We start from the raw sequence: 5,402 nt of genomic DNA, 5'->3' as shown, positions 1-5,402 counted from the left end.
CGACACAAAGGAGAGAAAATACACAGGAGGTTTACGTGGAAAACCCCAAACTAGGGGGAAAAACCACGGCAGCCCACAGGCTGCAAACTGTCACTATGTAAGAATGTACAAACAGTGAGTTCACGGAGGCAACGACCTCGTGCTAACGATCTTCGCCACAGGCGGCGGTTACAACAGAGGCAACGACCTCGTTCTCTCTCTCTCTCTCTCTCTCTCTCTCTCTCTCTCTCTCTCTCTGTACAGTTACACACACTGATCTCGTGCAAAACAGACAATGACAACACATGCAAAAAGTTTGCCCTAAGTCATATTTATACTAATATGACTTTTCGGCTATTTACAAATATAGCCTCGATGGACTCTCAGAAACATATTTACGAATATGTCTCTTCATCCGGTTCATATCGGGTCTGCGCCATCCGGCTCTCCGTAGCCGGGTACTCCTCATCCGGTTCATACCGGGTCTGGACCATCCTGCTCTCCGTAGCCGGGTACTCCTCATCCGGTTTCGGCCGAGGCACTGTTCATCGGCATTGTTCTTCTCCCTTCCCATCCGGAGGGACCTGTCTCCCAACAAAGCATTATGGACATTTTGGACGAAGAGTAACAGGGCCGGATAGTGGATTCGACGTACAAGGTATTGTCCCACGGGTGTGCCATGTGTTACCCGGCCGACAAGAGGGCTAGAAGATGTCCAGACCAGAGTGTGAAAAGGGGAATTGTTATATGGGAATCTGTTGTAATTACTAGTCTTAATATATTAATATATGAGAAAATGTGGACGGATGGACCGGAATCGGTATGCCGATCCGGATCCAGACCGATCCCGAATAGGTGCCGGTTGGCACTGTTTTGTACTTCACACCGGTGACCTATATAAAGGCCCGGTTACAATGTAGTCATTAATGAAGAGTAATATAAACCTTTTGTTTAATCATTGAGTATTGTTCACCGTTCTGTGCTTATTGTATATCTTACGCGTGTTAATGAAGTATTACTAAGTAACCGATTAAGGTCCAATTAAGCATTGTGTCGTAAGTTATCTCGCCGTAACACCCTTTGGTGAAGTGTCTTAAGTGGACACCCTGTGTTAGGCTGTTGTCCGGCCCTAAGGATTAACAATATGTACATACATATGCACATACATAGAACATACACACAAGCACGTAACACATACCCTACATACTCACATGCAATACACACAATATATACAATACAATATGTACATACACACACATGGCATGCATACAATATACAATACAATTATACAATATGTACATACATACATACACACAACACATACATATATACACATGTACGTACATACATACGCACAACACATATATATACACATGCAAATATATACAACATACACACACACACACACATATATATACAAGATACATACACACATGCCATACATATAATATATACAATACATACATATGCACATGTATAGAACACACACACGTATCACACACTTACATATGCACATGCCATACATACAATAAATAAAATACATACATATGCACATATATAGAAGATACTTACATATGCACATGCCATACATACAATAAATACAATACATACATATGCACATATATAGAAGATACTTACATATGCACATGCCACACATACAATAAATACAATACATACATATGCACATATATAGAACATACTTACATATGCCCATGCCATACATATAGCACATACAATAAATACAATACATACATATCCACATATATAGAACATACACACATATCACATACTTACATATGCAGATGCCACACATATAGCACATACAATACATACATATGCACATATATAGAACATACACACATATCACATACTTACATATGCAGAGGCCACACATATAGCAGATACAATGCATACATATGCACATATATAGAACACACATATCACAGAAAAGAAGAAAGGAGGGGGGGGAGAGAGAGATCACGGAAGAGAGAGAGAGAGAGAGAGAGAGAGAGAGAGAAGTTGGAGGGTGATGGATCCTGCAACGCCCTCACCGCCATGGAAGGTGCCATGGATCCTGCCACTGTAGCCATAGCCCTGATGCTCATGGACCAAGCAGTGCAAGAAGAAGAAGAGATCAAAGCACCTCCACGGCCCACCGCCATCTCCTCCACTTGCAATCATCCAACTCATCCTCCTCCTCCTCTAGTGGCCGTGCCAAGGTGGCCCGCCTTGAAGCAACCCTGGAGGCCAAGGTCGTCCAACTCATTGTTTCTGAAGAGTTCAAAACCCTACTTCAACCTAACTTGGGGAAATCTGTCCCCATCGCTGGCCACCATGTATGTGTCTCATTCCATGATGATGCCTCCACGGGGCAACGCATGTGGGAGTGGCATAGCCACATCCTTTCCCTGCATGATGATTACCATGACCATGAAGATGCTTCATATTCCCCTGAGCATGTCTATGGAAACTTCTTTCAGCCTTTGTCATAGGCATGCACAGCCAACAAGATGAAGAAGATAAATGATAGCAACATGATAGGATAGATCGGAATGTCGTTCTTGATAGTTCAGCATCACAATGTCGGTCTCCCCTTCTTCTGAAATGGCATGTAATGGGGAATCATAAACCTTGGATAGCATGTGTTGCTGCTATGTGGTACCTAATCAAAACAAGTTCAATATATATTGCTCTGTGTTGAGGCAATCAAGGGAGAATGGGCTATGTTATGAGACTTGTCTTGCTTTCTAGTAAGAAATTATGTATGTCTTGGATTTCTGTGAGTAACTCTATAATTTGATGAGAGAGAGAGAGAGAGAGAGAATTTTTTTTTTGACATAGACACACACAGAGACTCGCTCAGGCACACACAAATGGAGCAACGTTGTTGATGGGTGCTTACAAATATGAGGAGGAGCTATGTAGGAACTGTTTATAAATATGAGGAGGAGCTATGGAAGAAGAAACAGTTTGATGTCATGTGATTCCTTCTTCACGTTCGTCGTTGGGAGTATAGGCAACTTCTTGGAATGGTTCGCATCACTCGCTCTACCCGGCCAAACAAAGCTCATCATCTCGGTTACAAGACAAAACAGGGCTATGCCGTCTACCGTGTTCGTGTGAGGAGAGGACATAAGAGGGATTTATCCAAAGGTATTGTTTATGGTAAACCAAAGAACTAGGGTATTACACAATTGAAATTCCGACGTACTTTGCACTCTGTTGCGGAGGAGAGAGCTGGATGAAAGCTTGGAGGTTTACATGTATTGAACTCATACTAGATTAATCAGGATTCAACGTACACATATTTTGAGATTATTCTTGTGAATCCGGCTTATACTCTCATTTGGAAGGATCCTAGTATCAATTGGTTGTGCAATCCTGTGCACAAACACCGTGAATTGAGAGGTTTTACTTCTACTGGTAAGCAGTACTGTGGACTTTGAGGGAAAGGTCACAACAACTGTAAGTGCAAGCCTTCAATTCATGCTACATGGAAGCGCAACAATACGGCGTCCCTCCGCGGAATCATTGATGAAGTTAGTGTGTTTGTGCTCAGAATGATCTAGATAACGATTTTATTCTCTTGAGAATTGAATGGATTTCCTTGTTTTTGGTCTTAGTTTCAATTGTTACCTTGGTAATTTTGTTAATCAATGATGATGAGTTTTGGAGAGAGAGAGAGAGAGAGAGAGAGAGAGAGAGAGAGAGAGATGGTATTTTCTGTCTATTCTGACGATATGATGGGTTAATCACACACTTTACTAGTGTTAATGATGGCAGTTGCGGAATTCGCAATTGGGCTGGCCATTCCAGTGGTAACTTCTCGAATTCGCAGGACCATTGTTGTGGAATTTCCTAATCACATGAAAGGTCGAGCACCATTAAAATCATTGCACTTTGTTTTTCCTTCTTGAATACAAAGTATACTTTGGCATTAAGGGAGGAGATACGATTTGAATCTCTCTTTTGAAAGCAGATTTACTAAAATCAAACACTTTTTTCATTCGGCCACTTCTTGCTTCGACTTTTCGAGCCAAGATTAGGGTTTATTTTGATATATGAACCCGGGCATATACAGGCTTTATGAGGCTTTTTCATAAAATGAAATACTTCCGATAGAAAAGCAGGGTCCCATTCACCTTATTTGCTTCCACCACCGGCTTGCTAGAGACTCTATGGTTTCTGAAGTAATAACTTTTAATATATTAAGAACAATTTAATAGAATCACCATGACTAATACTTACTCTTTTATAGTCCTAGAGAGAGAGAGAGAGAGAGAGAGATAGAGAGAAGACGCCACGAGCGTGATCGACCTCTTCGAAATGGCCCTCCTTTAGCAAGCAAGGATGAGCTACAAGAATGTGGGAATTTGTTGCCATCAAGATCCATACCATTTTCCGAGGGTTCTTGGTTTAGTACCATATCAATCTTTAACCATGTTTGTATGTGTCCATGTGTGCATGTGTATTTGCATATGCATGGTTGTGTTTCTATGTGTGTATTTGTATGCATGTATGAATGCATGCACACATGCAATTACAACATTCTCTCTCATGTTTTTATTTCTATGTTAATTTGTGTATTTGCTATGTCATTTCCAAGGCAAGAAGAGCATTTTTGGTCTTGAGAAGCATCATGGGGTGGTGGTTTCTTTAGGAAGGACCCTACGAAGGTTTATTGGAGTAGATGTTACATTTTGAGGCAAGTTGTGGAGAGTATTGTTGCAACGAGACTTGCTCGTCGTTGCATTGTCCAAGTATGTATTCATCTTGTGACTTTGGTGGATATTGAGCCTTGTTCTTCACTCATTGTGGCATGTTTTGTCCTTTTTCATGCAAATAAAGTCGCGAGAAATGATTAAACATTGTTCTTCTTAGGAGCTTAGTAGAAACTAAGTTTGGTTGTGCATATTGATCAAGGAATGTATAATAGTTTAGGAAAATAGCTTTATTCATTCATTGTGTTTCCTTTTTATTCCTGAAATTAAAAAGAAATGATGAAAATATTTTTACTTTAGGAAACCCTAATCCCAATGATTTTTGACATGGGATGATGGCTATCCATGACCTTTGTAGATGCATATGGTCACTTTGGTCCTGATGACCCTGATTTCGCATGGGAAATCGTTAAGCCATTGAAGTGGGAGAAAACTTAGCTCTACATAACTTTTGATTAGTAATTGTTAGAATGAAACAAAAATTGACAAAATTTACTATTATGACTAGGGTTTTGGCTTATGGTCTATGCGTTTCTTTCTATAAGAGAAGTATGCAAAAATAAGAATGAAATGGTTGGAAAGGAAAGTATAGAGGAAGGAGAGGATATTTTGCTTATTCTAATTTTTTTCTCTTAAAACTCCTTTTTAACTAATATGGGAATTTTGTTCCATTTGTTTGAAGTTTTTTCTTTAGATATTTGT

General features: G+C 40.1%; 1 pseudogene; it reads left to right on the top strand.

Annotated features, from left to right (window-relative positions):
* The first annotated feature begins 2,885 nt into the window (after positions 1-2,885).
* Positions 2,886-3,587, top strand: LOC147848821 (large ribosomal subunit protein eL15z pseudogene; annotated as a pseudogene).
* Positions 3,588-5,402: the final 1,815 nt, after the last annotated feature.

The sequence above is a fragment of the Azolla caroliniana genome, unplaced genomic scaffold (genome assembly GCF_043228905.1).
Source record: "Azolla caroliniana isolate FFs.n. ecotype wild unplaced genomic scaffold, voAzoCaro1.0.p SCAF_208, whole genome shotgun sequence".
Taxonomy (NCBI): Eukaryota; Viridiplantae; Streptophyta; class Polypodiopsida; order Salviniales; family Salviniaceae; genus Azolla; species Azolla caroliniana.
The sequence above is the reverse complement of the archived record's forward strand: the minus strand, read 5'-3'. Positions and strand labels throughout refer to the sequence as shown.